This window comes from Tenrec ecaudatus, chromosome 4 (genome assembly GCF_050624435.1).
Source record: "Tenrec ecaudatus isolate mTenEca1 chromosome 4, mTenEca1.hap1, whole genome shotgun sequence".
NCBI lineage: Eukaryota > Metazoa > Chordata > Mammalia > Afrosoricida > Tenrecidae > Tenrec > Tenrec ecaudatus.
The window spans coordinates 43,945,122-43,962,577 of NC_134533.1; the positions used below are offsets into that span (position 1 = coordinate 43,945,122).

General features: G+C 40.4%; 1 protein-coding gene and 1 non-coding gene across 2 annotated transcripts in view; one reads left to right on the forward strand and one right to left on the reverse strand.

Annotated features, from left to right (window-relative positions):
- Nucleotides 1–17,456, forward strand: part of LGR4 (leucine rich repeat containing G protein-coupled receptor 4) — a 134,808-nt gene that overhangs the window by 7,503 nt on the left and 109,849 nt on the right. The window lies entirely within an intron of this gene.
- On the reverse strand, nucleotides 420–560 carry LOC142447432 (U4 spliceosomal RNA). Its single transcript, XR_012784137.1, has one exon. It is a non-coding gene; the product is annotated as a U4 spliceosomal RNA (small nuclear RNA).

Consider the following 17,456-nt stretch of genomic DNA (forward strand, 5'->3'; position numbering starts at 1 on the left):
GCTCTAATTTTAAATCTTGTCAGTGGGGTACTCAGCAAATCAGTACTCTCACACAATGGCTCATTTGTCTGGCTTTCCTTGACATTTCCTTTGTGTCTTTAAGCACCTGATGGTCAACCTGTAAGTGAGGTGTCAGCTCTGTTTTCTGAAACTGGGTGAGTTCAAAGTTGAACTTAGAAATCAGTCTTCGCGTGAGACAGACCATGATTTTATAGTCCGTGTAGGCTTAATAACTTCTCAGCTTTCTAAAGACTTTAGCAAGTTAGTACTCAAATGCCCCTTTTAAGTAGCAAGATGTAATTATGTAGTTATGTACTCAGTTCAACCACACATAGACAACTATTTATTATTAAACTTTGTATGTTCCTGGAACTACTTTTTAGTGGGGTTCTTAATGTGTGCTGACAGAAACTGGGTCCTGTACGGCAACTAAAACACATTTGCATTAGTTGCTCTTAGTCCCGAAAACATGTTTCACAGCATTACATTTTTTTTTCAATTAGCAATAATCGCGCCTCTGGTAAAACTCATTGGCTATGATATTGCAGCTGCGCAAAGCTACATTAAATACTTTTAGTTGCCAGAAAAGCACACTAGCCAGGACCTTTTCACCACAGTCAGCCTACAACAAGATTTGGCATTGTGTATCGCGTATTTTAAATGTAAGTCATTGAGGTCCAGGAACGCCCTTTTGGGATTTAAGAAATGAACATTTTTTTAAAACGTATTTTTGTCATTTTTTGGGTAAAATATCAATCCTCTCTCATATGGCAACATGTTGGTCCGTAAGAATATGAGTATCCTTGTAAGGAAATGTCAGTCATAGGAATTTTGGGAGAGTAGCTGGGCCCAGACTGAGACCGTATATGTGCTTAGATCCAGACTGGTTTGTTGTCTGTGCTGGGGAGAAAAATGTGTGGAGGATAGATATTTATTTAATATAACAAATCTAGTGATCTGGCATGGCATCCTTTATATTTAATTTGCCTTTATGCATTCTGAAGATGGTGTTTATACTGTCTTACCTAGTTCTTTTTCTCTGCTTTCTATTTTTACACTAAGAATGTGATAATTAAAAATATATACCGTTTATATAACGTATACACTCAAATATAAGCCAGCCCGAGTATTAGAGGTACCTAATTATTACCTGGGAAACCAGAAAAACTGATTGACTCAAGTACAAGCCTAGGGTAGGAAATGCAGAAGCTATTGGCGAGTTTCAATAATCAAAACAAATGAAAATAAAATTACTAAAAATGGAGACATCAGTGGGGTAATGTATTTAAATATTTATTTTAAATAAAAAACATAAATAAAAGGACAAGTCGCTTAACATTAGTAAACCAGCACAGTAAGTGGAAAATAAATTCAACAAAAACAATAAGGTATCAACAATGATACCTTAAGAGTACTATTCCCTGAGCTCAATCAGCACCCAAGCTAAAATTTAAAGAGTTAAAATCCTTCAAAACTGGATTCCTCATCATCATCCATATCCCAATGCAGAGCTTCAGCTGGTGTGAGGTCATCATGGACGCTGTCCTCACTGAGATCGCCGTCATCACCATCACTATTGTCATTTTCATACAAAGCACAGTCTTCACTGCCATCCATAGCATTACTAACACTTCGTTTCTGGAAGGCACGTCACACCATGTCTTCTGGAATGTCTTCCCATGCATCTTGAACCCACTTTGCTATTAACTCTATGTCAGGCTTCATGAGATTTCCTCCTTTTGTTAGTCGGCCTTGACCAGATGACATCCATTCATGCCACTGACCGGTGTATAAGCCAAACCCCAGTTTTTCAGCACATTTTTTTTGTGCTGAAAAACTCTGCTTATACACGGGTATATACAGTAATTAATAACATAAAGTTGATCACTGAGAAAATGAAAATCTTAATGTGCCCTGACAAAAATATTTGAATCAGATTTTAGAACCCAGTGCCCGGAAACAACATGATTTATAGTCCCCTATTTCTTTGTATTGTTAAATTCTACTTGGGGAAATTTTTGTCTCTAAGAAGAGTGACATGAATTTGGCAGGAAGACAGCCCCTTTACCTTGGAGCGGCCCTCGGCAGAGCTAAGGAATGCACCTAAGATTACCGCAGGTCTCAGTTCTCCTGCACTCCCCCACAGGCTTTGAGGGTCCCATGTGTGTCAAACACAGGAGCACTTCGTGTGAATGGCAGCATCGAAAGTCCCATCAAGAGCTTGATTGGAGCTGTTTTTCTATGAAGGTAGATGGCTTTTATAGTTTTCTATTCACAATTTTTGGATTTTGGAAGATTCAACATTGGAAGGGTGCTGCGAAGTTGGCAGTCTTTCCTTTGCCGCCCTGGGGCCTGGGCTCTGATGGTGATTCACTTCTGGGTTTTTCCCTTTCCCTGGGGGAAGCTTCATGCTTAGAGGCCCTTGAAGGAGCTGTGTGGGTAATCTGGAGTGCCTTACTCCGGCCTTGCCAGAGCCGATACTTTTCAGGACAGAGGTGATCCGTGGTTGCCATTGTGGTGACACCCCATTCCGTGTGTGCCAACCATTTCAGAAGGCCGCTTGCTTGCGGGGGAGTGCTCCAGAGTGCTGCCTCTTAGTAACCTATGTTTTAGGGGCGCTATTATCTCAGCTCTTTGCTTTCCTGTCGGGTGGTCGGGCGACACAGTAGGTAAAGGTTCTGCTCACGGAAAGATCCTCAGCTGAGAGATGTGGCAATCTGCTGCCGTTACGATTTACAGCCTGGATAGCCCTTTGGGGCATTTGGGCTCCATCCGACCGGATCGCCAGGAGTTGGCATGAATTGACTCGATGGCAGTTGGTTTTGCTCTCCTGTACTGGGGGAGAGGAAACAAAGGATGTAGACTTCATGGACCTTTAGGTTTTCTAATGCATGCTGACCATATGCTCTAGGTCTCGGTCTTACAGGGTACATTGGTCCAGTATTTGCATATTTCATACATAATGATTGCCCTTTCAGTCCTTTTCTCACTGATTTTGACATACACTGAATTCTGACATGATTGTATCTGAGCTCAGAAGAAGGAAATATATGAAGTGCATTTGCTATTTCTCCAATATTTTAGTATGAAGTTTGGAAAAAAACGCATTACGCGCTTATGACTGATATTTAACAATTTATTGTAACTCAAGTTTACATCTTTTCTTTGCTGCTGGTGCTAGTTCATTTCACTTGCTTAGGTTTCCCCCCCCACTCCCAGCCCTTAGGAGCATTTTCCCATCCTTGTAACAAAGACACATGTTCTTTTCTTGGCTTTCTGTTCTTCTCCAAGGTCATTTTGAGTCTGTGGTGATGTAATCCAATTTTTTATGTTGTCATTGAATACCCAGTCTTCTTTTATAGACATACTTGCAGGAATAGACTTTCAAAAATGGTTTTGTTTCTGAGATGGGGACACAGGAAATCAACCCCTTGACTTTATTAGGACAGTGTTCCTGACGCTGTGTGCTTGGGTAGCTTGGGTAAGTCACTTAATTAGTCACTTTGGACATCAGTTTTCCCTACCTGCAACAAGTGGTCTCGCAACCTAATCTTCAAGGGCCCTAGCCCTGCGTAGATTTGGCTCCCTGAGAAACTTGTTAGCATGTCCACTCTGGTGACAGTGAGACGCACATTTGTTTTCATTTCTTTGGGGGGGGGGGGCGGGGGTGACGAAAGTCTTCTCTATGTGCGCTTTGTGAACCCCATTTCTCTAGGCTGTTGAATGCATGTGAAGTTCACAGGGCAGCCCCTGTACTTATGGATTCAGGCACCTACTCATCTGGCACACTTTAAAGTTTAGATCTTAGTGAAGAGGGCACAATACATGTGTGTTTATAAAAATATATTATTGATATTTGTCCCGGGATCCTTGGATGGTGGTACAAATGTCTAAGACCTGGCCTCCTAACTCAAGGGCTGGATGTTTGAAGCCACCCAGAGGCGCCTTCTTGGAGGCTTTTTGTTCTCCAAGGTCATCTGAAGGCTCTGGTGATGTCATCCGATTGTTTACGTCCAGAAAGCCTGGGAGCCTGTTTCCAAAGGTCACAGCTGGGAAGAACCAACACAGCACAATTTTATTCAGACACAGTGCCAGCTGTCAGTTTACTTTTTTGGTAGAAGTGGCCCTACTTACTTTCTAGGAGCGATGGTTGTGGGTTCATCCGCTCATCTGCTAACTGGAATCTGGTCCGTGGTTGGGACTCAGCATTCTGCAGGGGTACAGCTCTGGCTCTCTGCTCACATAAAGATGACTCTTTCCTGCTTACACTTCCCTTCCCTGGTGGGTCATTGTGAGTTGGAATGGGCTGATACACAACAACTGTCTCTTTACCGGAGATCCTAATGTCTGGTAGTTATTTTTTTTCTCTCTTTTTTTAGGAATAGTGAGCTCACTGTGTTGTTGAGTCCAATCTTTGTGAGTTGGCCTTGCTTTCTTCAGATGGTTGGTCAAGTGGAAAAGCACAGTCCTACTGGGGGAATGCAGTTTCTCCTTGGCAAGCAGACGTTGTTGTGACCTTGTTCTTTATAGCGCTTTCCTTTAAAGACTGTGTCGGTGTGGCCATTACGTACAAACGCCACTTCTAGACCTTGGGGCACTAAGGATTTTCATTTACACGGTGCTAACTTTAGCGGGCAGGGTTGGTAAGTCACTTACATTTGTTCTTAGCCAAAAGGTGAATTGATTGGCAAGTAACTTGACCTGTTCAACACCATATTGATGATGGAAAAGGAAAAGTCCTACTTAATTCATAATTTCAAAAATAATTGTAAACGATAATAATAAACAAAGCTAGCTTTCTGAGAACTCTCCTCCCAACTGCCCTCCTGCAGTTCTGGATCCCTTTCAGAGTTGGGGGTGGATGAGATTTACCCAACTGGCAATGTAGCTCTGCTTTTACTTGACTTCACTTTGATTCTAGAGGTAGTTAAGTACTTTGAAAATGTGTTTTACTGGTTATTTGAATCTTATGCATTATTTTTACATTTGGAACTAATTTTTGTGATTTGTAGATAAAAATGTATTATCTTTAAACACTTAGAACTTAGTTTAAAAAATCTTTCATATTTCTAAAAAGTTAACTGGCATTCTTGTTAAACATAGTTAAATATTAGAAACTTAAAACAATGTTTCTGGGCTTTTATTCGGATCTGATATGAGCTGAATCATAAAGCCAAAACCGCAGCTTCATATCTGCAATGGCCCTCCTAGCCTATTTAAATGGACTATTTCAAGTACAGTTGTGCATTTTCCACCCTGTGCCTCTCTCTTAAAAAAAAATGTCTGAAATTGTTTTCCCATTACCATCTTGACATATGCCTGGATACACATGAATAGCTTGACCCAGTCCCTCAGCAGGGCGACTACTGTCGCCTGGCTTTCAATAGCCTTGTCACTGACAAAGAAAACATACGGAATATTTCATTCCTGTCTTTGGCAAACAGAGTCTGAGGCTGTGAGGGCCTGCAGCAGAAGGCGTCCCACTTCACGGTAGGTTGGCAGGTTTGTGAGCGAACCTCAGGCTCTGCTGTTACTAATCAAACTGTGTTTTCCAACACCCTGTTGCATTCTATAGAAAGGGAGTCTCTATAATCAATTGCCAATATCAATTTGAATTGTTTATGCAGCCAGTTTCCTTGGTGGAGTTCCCTAATTTATTAGACATTTCACCGAAGGGCATTTGCGTGAGTGTGTGTACGTGTGTTTTGTGTGTACAGTGTACGCAGGATATTGACTGCTGCTGTTCCTGGTTTAATAAGATGTGCTATGTGTTTGATGGACACACGAGGCAGGAACACAGATGCTTGGTTTCACATAGGACAGGGCTTGAGGACAGTGTGCCTTTATGGATATCCTTTGGTAAGTTCACAGAAAGAGGTCTGTTGGTCTTTCTCACGCCAGCTATGCACTGCTTCATTGACCTATAAAAGTTTCTGTTGCTTAGGACCGACCAGGCTTCTGTTTGGGGGCTGTGCTTCAGGTCAGCCAGCTTAAGGACTTTGTTTTCTGTGGCATCTGAGCCTGCAATATGGCGTGGTGGGGTTATGCGTCGGGCTGGTTACCACAAGGTCAGCAGTTTGAAACCACCGGCTGCTAGGAGGGAGAAAGATGAAACTTTCTACTCCTATAGAGATTTATAGTCTTTGAAGCCCACAGGGCAGTTCTATTCTGTCCTGTTGGATTACTCTGAGTCAGAATTGACTTGATGGCAGTGAGTTTGGGAGACTAATTGGCAGGTGTGGCAGAGAAAGCCAAGAAGATGGAAGAAGAGGGATACGTTAATTCCTTTCTTTCTCAGGTCAACTTCTGTTAAAGGAATGTGCTCTTGGCGGCACGGAGGGGGCATTCCAGAAGGAGGAAATAGAAAACAGAAAACAGTGGCATCCAAAGCTGGGAAGATTCTTGGCTTTGCTGGAGGGACCTTCCCAGTCCTCACATTACCCCAGCCTGACTTTCTAGTCTCATGGGTTCTGCGGTCATGTGGGCTGATTTTGACATGAGTTGATGACTTATAGAAAAGGAAATGAGGTCCTGTCCATTATTTTATCAACGATAGAGGTAAATATTTAAATTTACATGTGTAAATCTTAGCTAAAAGATATTTTTGATGGCTCTTGGTATCATTAACATAAACTGCATAACTACATACTAATAAGAATTATTGAATTTCATAAGAGTAATCCCGATTGTAGGTATTTTTTTTAATTAAAAGATCATTTTATTGGGGGCTCTTACAACTCTTATTACAATCCATCCGTACATCCATTGTGTCAAGCACATTTGTTGCCATCATCATTCTCTAAACATTTTCTACTTGAGCCCTTGGTATCAGCTTCTCTTTTTTCTCCTCCTTCCCCCATCCTCTCTCCCTCATAAACCCTTGATAATTTATAAATCATTATTATTTTTTCATGTCTTACACTGTCCGATGTCTCCCTTCACTCAGTTTTCTGTTGCCTATCCCCCAGGGAGGGGGTTATATGTAGATCATTGTGATCCGTTCCCCTTTTTCTCCCACCTTCCCCTTCCCCTCCTGGTTTCGCTTTCTCATTATTGGTCCTGAGGGGTTTATCTGACCGATTTTAGTTTTTATACATAATGCATATTCCTTTAAATTTGTTGGTTCTTAGGATTTTAAGAATAGTTTTTGTCCTAAGCATCTCCACAAATGCATCCATGAGCTCCTCCCTCCCAACTCCCTTTTCCTTTTAGTTATTGGTCAGGGTCTTTGAGTTGTTTCTGAGTTATAGCAAGTGCCTTTATATACAACAATATATAATATAAAGAGCACCTGGTCCTCCCTGGGCCTTCCTCCCCGTCTTCCCTGTGTTTGAGTTGGTTGTTGAGACACTGTGTCTCTGTCCTTCAAGGTCTTCATCTTTGTGCTTGATCATCTGCTTTCCCAAGCATGAGGTCCTTCCCCAGGGATTGATCTCTGTGGAAAACGTGTTCAACGTGCATGACGTGAAATCTAACTCTTCTTGCTTCTGAGGAACATACTGGTTATACTTCTTCCAGGACACACACTTGTTCTGGCAATCCACGGTCTATTCAGTATTCTTTTGCTGCCATCATAATTCAGATGCATCAATTCTTCTTTGATCTTCCATATTCACCGTCCAGCTTTCTCATGCATACGAGGCCATTGGAACATCATGGTTTGGGTCAGGGACCAATCATAGTCCTCAGGGCAACAGGTTTGCTTTTTAACATTATTAAATAGACTACATCGTTAGAGTTTTAAAATGTTGTTTTCTAAATTTTACTTTTTGCTGGTGAGCATGTACATAGCAAAACACAGACTGAATGAACAGCTTCTGCATGTAAAATTCAGTGACATTGACTACATCATTTGAGTTGTGCAATCATTATCACCTGTTTTTGAATGCTTCCTCCCTTGTGAACATGAACTCATTGCCCTTTAAAGTCCTTGACTAATCTGTCTAGGTGCTGTTGTCTACTCGATCCCATTTTGACTGCTCTTCAAGAGCATGATGCTCAAGGCAGGCCTGTTTCTACTAGCTCAACTACATATTAAAACCCAATTGTTGTTTGGTTTTAATATGACTTCAGGGGCTATTTCTGGTTTAAGTTTTAAAGATGATCTCGGGGCCATGGTTTCATAGGCTTATCCTCGTGCCATGGTTCCTGAAAGGTGAGAGGCAATAAGAATTTGAAGTTCTGTTCTGTATTTTCTCCTTTGGTCATAATTCTTCTGTGGAATCTTTGATCAAAATTCAGTGATGGCGGCCAGGCACCATTCAGTTCTTCTGGCCTCATGGCAAAGGGTCTTCTTATTCTCGGAGGCAATTAGCCACACCTCCCATATTCCCTTTTGCCTGGTTCTCCTTCCTGGATTCCTCCTGGCCGATGGCCTCTTGTAAGCTTTTCAGACCCCAAGTACTACGTATTGAACTTGTTGTTTCGTGCCATTGAATATATTCTGCTCGCAGTGACCCCATGTACACCAGAAACACTGCCTCGTTTGGCACCATCCTCACGGTTGTTCTGCTTGAGCCCCTTGTTGCAGCCACTGTGTCAGTCCATCTCATTGAGCGTCTTCCTCTTTTTTGCCATCCACTTTATCAAGCACGATATCCTTTTCCAGGGACTAGTCTCTCTTGATCACATGTCTAAAGTGCAGGAGATGAAGTCTCCCCATCCTGGCCTCAAAGGACCATTCTGGCTGTGCTGCTTCTAAGAGAGATCTGTCTGTTCTGGCAGTCCCTGGTACTTTCAATATTGTTCGCCAACATCATAGTTCAAATGCATCATTTTTTCTTCATTCTTCTTTTCAATGTCCCAACTTTCTCATGCCTATGGGACAGCGGAAAATACCATGGTTTGGGTCAGGTGTACCTTTGCCGTCAGCACAGCATCCTTGCCTTTCAACACTTTCAGTAGGTCTTGTGCAGAAGATTTACCTGACACAGTGAGTTGCTTGCTCTGTTGACTGCTCCTTCCATGAATGTTGACTGTGGATCCAAGCAAGGTGAAATCCTTGACAACTTCAGTATTTCCTCTCTGTCATGATGCTACCTGTTGGTTCACTTGCGAGGATTTTGATTTTAGTTACACTGAGTTGTCATCCATACTGAAGACTACAATTCTTGATCTTCATCAGCAAGTGCTTCAACTCTTCCTCACTTTCAGCAAACAAGATCCTGTCTTCTGTATATTTCAGGTTGTTAATAAGCCTTCCTGCAATCTTGCTGTGATGAACAAGGAGGTCGACACAGATTACTACACGTTACTAGGCCAATTAAATGGGATGCTCCAAGAAACCATGACCCTGAACTTCCAAATGAAGGAACTAGGCTTCATGAGATGTTTGGTTGTTCATAATTTGCCTCAGAGGCTCTTTTAAAAAATTGTCATTGTAAATATATCACAAATTTTTTGTCAATTCAATTTTTTTGCAGGTGTTTAATTTATTGACAGTAATTAAAATAATTGGCAATGCAGTCATACTGCTGTTCATGTGACTTTTCCATCCCTACATTCGCTCTCTTTTTTCCTCTCCTTCCTGTCTCTGGCAGCTGCTAATAAGATTTGCTCTCATACATTTGTCTTTTCTTTTTATACTCGTATAAATGAGTCAGATCATTTTATCCTTTTATGGTTGGCTTATTTCAGTCGGCATAATGTTGTCAAGCTCTATCCATACTGTACCATGTGTAGGACTATTTCTTCGGTTGGCTGAGTCATAGTCCATTGTAAGTATGTACCGCATTTTGCTTATCCAGTCACCTGTTGATGGACATTGAGGTTGTTCCCGCATTTGGCTGTTAGGAGTATCCTGCAGTGAATATTGGTGTGTGGGTTTCTGCTTCCAAGTCATTGGGGCATATACCTAGGAGTGAAATTCCTGGACCATGTGACAGTTTTATTTTCAGTTTTTTAAGGAAATGCCACACTGTTTTCCACAATGACGGTGCCATTTTGCATCTCACCAAGAGTGGATAGTAGTCTGATTTCTTTATACACCTTTGCTATTAGTAAAATTTAAAAAATCTAGTTGAGGGTAAAATGGTATCTGTGCTTTTGATTGTATCTCTCTGATGCCTTATTACTCAGAGCATCATTTTATTTGGTGGAAATTTGAATATCCTAATTGGTTAAATGTCTATTCATATATCCTATGCCCATTTTGTGATTGAGTTATTTGTCTTTTTGTAAAGTTATTAATGTTTTATATATACGAGGGAGCTTTAAAATGTGGGAAAATGAAATTAAAAGATTATAGATTTTTTTCCTACAAACTTTTAAAGTGCCCCCTTATTTCGGTTAGTAGATTCTTATTGGTATAAATTTGGTTTCCAATAATATTCTCCGGTCAGTAGCTTGTCTTTTGACATTTTTTGTAAAGTCTTTCGATAAACAAAGATTTTCAATTTTTATGAGGTCCCATTTACTGGTTTAGGTTTTTGCTCTTTGTGTTTTTGCTATTATATTCCGTAATCCGTTGTTGAAAGCTAGGCCTGATCGTTTTGTCCCTGCTTGTTCTTCAGATAATTTTATGGTTTCAGTTTGCATAATTAGGTCCACTAATGCATTCTGGGAGGAGCCCTGGTGACACAGTGGTTGCATGTTGGGCTGCTCTCCCAAAGGTCAGCAGTTCAAGACCACTAGCTGAGACAGACTAGGCTATCTACTTCCGTACAGGGTTACAATCTCAGAAACCTACAGGGGCTAGTTCTACTCTGCCCTTAAAGAGTCAAGAGTCTGTTTATAATTTGTTTTGTGTATTGTATGAAGTAGACATATCCTGTATTAGGTGTGTGTGTATATATATATCTGCATGTGAAAATTCCGTTTTCCCGGAACCATTTATTGGAGAAACTCTCCCTTCAAATAGATTTGTGAAGTTAGAACCCTTGTCATAGCCACTTAATTGTAGATGTTTGTATTGATTTCTGGAGTCTAAATTCTCCGGGTCGATGTATGTCTATTATTGTACCCGTTCCAAGCTGTTCTGATTAGAGGAGCTGTGTTCCAAACTAAACTCAGCTGCCATTGATTGGTGCCAACTCAGAGTAGTAGCTGCTTTGAGAGTTTTACAATTAGAAATTCTCTTACTTTGTTCTTTTTCAAATATGGTTTAGTATTTGGGGCCTATTGTCATTCCATATCAATTTGTAGGTTGACTTTTAGATTTCGATAAAAAGGACGGGCTGTTTGTTCTTGGGACTGCAGTATCTTTAGATTGCTTTGAGGAGCATTGGCATATTATATCTTTCAATCTGTGAACATGGGGCAGTTTGCCATTTATTTAAGTCTTTTTAATCATTCAGCAGCGTTTTATGATTTTTCTTCACCTCCTTGGTGAAATTTTTTCCTAGGTATTTTCTTCTTTTTTTAATTGGGAATTAATACATATATCATTCCATAGTTCAGTCACATCAAGCAGTAATGTAAAATTGCTACCTCAATCAGTTCCCAAATATTCTTTTCCTTGGTATTTTTATTTTAGTAGCTGTTACTGTAACTGGGATTTTTAAAGCCTAATTTCCCTTTCCAGTTCTCATTGCTGGTATACAGACACCTAACCGGCATTTGTTTATTGATTATGTATTCTGCAACTTTTCAACATCATCTTAGCTCTCGAAGTTTTCATTTGCTTACCTGACTGCTGTTTCCATGGGCCTTGGCTCTGGATGAAATGGTAAAATGAAATTCATGGCAACTTTAGTTTTTCTCCATGTCTCATAATGTTGCTTATTTAGGATTTCTGTTCTCTTTATGTTGAGGTATAATCCATAATGAAGACTGTAATCTTTGACATTTATAATTGCTTCAAGTCCTCTTCACCTTGAGTAAGCAAGGTCATGACATTTTCACAATGCAAGTTGTTAGTGAGCCTTCCTCTCATCCTGATACTGGTTCTTCTTCATCTAGTACAGTTTCTCACATTGAATTTTGTTCAGTATAGAGACTGAATAAATATAGGGGAAGGCTACATGTACCCTGATGCATATTTTTCCTGCATTTAACCCATGCAGCAGCATCTTGCTATGTTCGAATGCTTCTTGGTATGTACATTAGCATACTTATGTGTTCTGGAATTCCTATTCTTTGCAATCTTATCCATAATGTGTTATGATCTATGTAGTCATTGAAACACTGATAACACCCTACGGGTATTCTCTGCTCAGTGAAGATCCATCTGATCTCAGCAATAATATCTGTCATTCCATGTCCTCTTCTGAATCCAGTTTGAGTTTCTGCAGTTTCCTGGAGATTCTGCATTTCCTACATTATAAAGTTTTGCCTTTATCAGCATATCTTATAAATTGAATCACATGGAATGTATGTAGCCTTTTGTGTCTTTCACTTGCCATAATGCTTTTGACATTTTATTATTGTGTGAGACAGTATGCAATATTTCTTTATATTTCTGAGGAATATTTCATTATATGGATGTACTGTCAGTTGAGTTGTACACCTTCAATTTGTCCACCAGTTGAGGGGCATTTACCTTATTTCTAGTATTTGGGGATTACAAGTGAAGCCCATATATATTTATTTACGGGGGTTCTATGAATATAGATATTCATTTCACTTGTATAAAGACGTGGGAGTGGGACTACTCTGTCATTTGGTAGATGTAGGTTTAATTTAATAAGGAAATATTTTAGTGTACATTTTTCTGTCATATAAATGTAAAGAGGTTTGATAGCACCAGTTGATAATCTCAATCTGGTGTTAGTATGATGTGTTAGTCTGGGTAGACCAGAGAAACAAATCTGTGGACACACACATATGTGTATAAGAAAGAGATTTATACACAAGAGCAATTGAACATTGAGAAAACATCCCAGCCCAGTCCAGATCAAGTCTGACATTAGCCCATATGTCTGATACCAATCTATAAAGTCCTCTTCAGACTCATGAAACACATGTAATAATGCTGAATATAGAGGATCACAGGCCAGTGGGTAGAAAGTCCTTGGATCCAGTGCCATTGGAAACATCTCAGTGCTGGCAGGAGTCCCTGCATGGCTTCTCCAGCACCCAGGTCTGCATTGGGGGGTGGGGGAGGGAGGCCACGTGTCTTGTCAGCTGCTATGATTGTGAGTAGAGTCTCCCACTTCTCAGCAGGGAATACTGGAATTCCCAGAATCCTTAGGGGAAGGCTACACCCACACAGAAGCCTCATTGGCTATAACCTGATTGACAGGCTAGACTCCACCCCTACATGCTTAATCCTTACATTGAAAACTATATAACTATCACACATGATATGCTGTATTAGCAAAAACTATTAAAAATTGATTTTGTTTAAATGTCTGCACTTTTATTTTTTTAAATTTAAAATTTTTATATATTTTTTAATGTCTGCAATTTTAAAAGAGTAGACTTCTTTCTAGACTCCCTAGAAATAATTCCAAAATGGGGGGTTTTGTTCATATTAAACACTGACTTATTGGTGCATCACATATCAAAAAAGTCTAATTTGGTAAGTGGAAATTTAGTGAAGAAATGCTGGGTCTATTAGTGTTATTCAGCATGTTATGTGTGTTAAATATGCTTTCTTTCTTTATAACCGAGCAAACTAAGATTCAAAAGGGTTATGTAACTTGCCAAAATGTCCCACAATCAGTAGATAGTAGTTTGTGAAGCTCAGATGTTCAATATTTAAAGTTTATTCATCCTTGTAATATGAGAAAGGCAGAACTTAAAATGAGAAATGAATTGGTGAGGGCTCCGAGCTACTGTAAGGAAACAATGAAAACTAAAAATAAATAGATCATACCCCAAAGCACATATTTACATATATACATACAGAGAAGGATATAACTTGACTGAAGAATAACTAATATTTAAGGGTCTTATTTACTGTGTAAAATGAAGATATCTTTTTTTTTTTTTTTCATAGCCTCTGTAACAAACCCACTTCTGAAGTCCAGTCCATAGTGACTGGATAGGGCAGAGTGAAGAAGCCCGGTGGGGTTTCTATGGCTGTAATTTTTACAGAAACGCCTTTCTCCCATGAAGTCTCTAGTGGATTCCAACTGCTGACCTTTCTGGTTAGTGGCCTAGCACTTTATTGTCCTACAGGGCTGCTGCTGATTCATAACTCAGCTAAAAGGAAGTATCTTCCAATGAGTCTCTGCTTTTGCGTTTTCATTTAAAACATTCACATCATTTTCCAAGTTAATGGAGCTTTTGAATTTCAGGAAAATAAATTTTGATGTACTTTTTAGTTTTTCTTACGTGTGTTGAATTCACTTACGTGGCACAGGAGGGTCAGTCCTGCTAGTGCACTCACCTTTCCATTGCTTTAGGAGTAGATTTCTGAGTGTACTTCTTTAAACCAAAACCTTGAAGTAAATTAAAAAGTGAAGTGTGTGCAGCATGATGGTTTCCATATAGTGCCCTTTTTCACTCACTGGAATTTCCTGCCTCTCCTGTCAAAGATGTTTTTATAGGGAAGTCAGCATAAAAGTGAATCACCCATGGTTTTTTTTCCCCCCAAGGCATTTCATTTAGTCAACTTGGTATTAATTTAGTTGGTAGTCGTTAGCTTAGTTGAACACTGTGTTTGTTGATTGTGTGAGCTGATGTTTATTAAGTTGTTAATATTTTACAGACTTGCCGGGTGCCTATTTGAATCTGCATTCTTTCCCTTTGGAGCAGGGCTGTTTATGAACGCATTTGCAGCCACAACATCAGTGTTGAAAGTCCAGCGGGAGCAGCCCTATTCTGGGCAGTCCTATGATTGTTCACTCTCAAGGTGGTCTTTGCTTTTCTACTTCATTCGTCTTGCATTTTGGATCCCGGAGGACTTTGTTATGATCCTTCTTGCCGTTCAAATAAATCATCAGAGTCTGCATCATCATCACCTTATCATTGGCTTAAGTTCTACATCACTTTACTATTCACAACTCTAAATGTCATTGAGCACCTGCTGTCGCCAGGAATTGTGCACAATGCCTTACATGAGTGACTTATATAAGTCTTCCCACAGCCCTCTGATGCATACCACTATTACTCCCCTAGTTTGGGAGTTCGAGGCACCAGTGTGGAGCCCTGGTTTGCTTCTTTTCCTCTTTAGACAGATGCTTATGGAGTGAAGGACTTGTCAATGGAGTTTTTCTTTTTAGCGTGTTCTTCCACGTGGCGTGTCTTGTTGTTAGGTGGCTTGGAGTCAGTCCTGACCCACAGTGACCCCGATGTACAACAGAAGGAAAAGCTGCCCCGTCCTGTGCCCCGCTCACAACTGTGCCCCAGTAGCAGTCCATGGTACTTTCAGTATTCTTCGCCAGAACCACAGTGCGAATGCACCAACTCTTCAGTGTCTGACTTTCATGTCGCCCCTCTTGAATCATATGGATTGTTCCTGGGTTAGAGAATTTGGGTCTCTGTCTCCCTTGGGCTTGCTTTCTGTTTGGTCTCCTTGGAAGGTATCTTCATGAGCATCCAGCATGGCTGTAGATCTCTCAGGCTTTATGGACAACTTCTCAAACAGAAAGTCCATTTCCTCTCCAGAACATAGGTTTGTGTACATGTATTTATAGACATTCATAGTTACTAAACCCTTTTAATGATATAAACCGTAGCACTAGATTACTTTAGTATTTTACCTCTCTTCCCAGTTGACCTCACTTAAGTACTCCACGTAACGAGGGATCAATCCAGTTACATTGTTCTCTGACTTGTACAAAATCATTCATGGCCTTTCAGAATATGTTAGAAAGGAAACATGCACATTATCAGAATCGACAGTCTGCTCCGAGACTGTGTGAACATTTAGTATTTAATCAGACTTTTGACTCGTATTGCTTGTAGCATGTGCGTGCTGTATTATCAGGTCTCATGTGCCTCTCGCTTGTCTTTTGTCTGTTCTTCCCAGCGTAAAACCCACTCACAAACCCACTTCTGTGGGGTTTATTCTGACTCATCGCATTCCTGTAGGACAGGGCAGAACTGCTCCATTGGGTCTTTGAGGCTGTCAGTTATGTCCTGAAACTGACCGCTTTGCCTTTCTTTCACGGAGCAGCTGCAAACGTTGCACCACTGACCTTTCAGCCCAATGCTTAATCCACTGTGCCACCAGGGATCCTGTGAGTCTTATACTGTGTTGAAATTGTAGGAGATCCTTATTTCGTGGTGGTGAATAAAAAAGGTATATTGCATGTAGTTCTAATAATTCAAATGATTCTTTAAAAACAAAACCCCCAAACTCCAAATTCACTGCCATCAAGTTGACTCCGAGTCATAGTGACCCTGTAGGACAAGGTCGAACTGTCCGTGGGTTTCCGAGGCTGCAACTATCTACAGAAGTACAAAGCCTCATCTTTCTTACTAAAATGTGTATTATGGTTCAGTGTCGGCAAATACTCACCTTGCAAGTATGAATTCCTGAGAAGTATCAGTGTTTTATTTATTATTTTAGAAATAAATTTATTCAACATATAGTTCTGAAGTCCTTTGAGAGTCAGGAATTGGTCTCCGTGCTAGAGACAGACTTGGATGTTATGTGAGAGAGTTCATGTCCTCATGGGGGAAGGGGCCGTGGAAGGTTCTAAGGTGTACATGCAGCTGTGTTCAACAGCTGCTCTGAAGACTGGCGGTTTAAACCTGCCCAGCAGAACTGTGAAAGAAAAACCTAGTGAGCCGCTTGCAAGAAAATCCTGTAGAACAAGTCTACTTTGTAAAACATGGCGTCACAGGAGTTCACAGGGGTTAACAACAACAGTAACAGTGGAGCAGACAATCAGCAAACAAACAAAACACTGTGTATATACATTTTAGGTACTGTAAAAAATGTTAGCAGGATGGAGGCTTTTAAATTGCCAAGGAAGTCTGTAAATGAAGTTTATTATGATAATCAGTCAATACTTGTAAGACTGTAAGCCTAGCTTAAACGATGGCAAAACAGAATGAACTCAAAAGTTTCTCCTTGCCCTGTAATAACTTAATCACCTCTGTGCCGTGGCTTACTACACAGCTAGAAAAGGAACAAATGATTGTGCGTAACAACTGGATGGATCCCAAAGATATATGCTGAATTTAAAAAGCCAATCTCAAAAAGTTCTTTGAGATTGAACTTTCCTTACTCTAGAAATGACCGTGAAGGAGAGGAAGGCCACCATGAGATGGAATAACATAAGACCGTGTTGACCTTTCGTTGAACAACCCAACACTCATTCCACAGCACCACCAGGGTGCCTCATAAAGGGAATCCCGTCGTGGTGATGGAGCAGTTAAAGCGTGGTGGTTATATGAACCTACACGTCTGATAAACATGCATGTAAAATACTGAGACCTGAATTATCTGTGGGTTAGTGGTGGTGTGCCCGTGTCACTGTCCTAGTTCCGTTAGTGTGCTGTCATTGTTTAAGGTACCACCATGGAGAAAAGCTGAGCGAAGGGTACCTGGGAAATTTGTAACTTGTAAGGGAGTTTAAATGATGGTAACAGCAACAACACTCATGGGATCAACTTAGAGT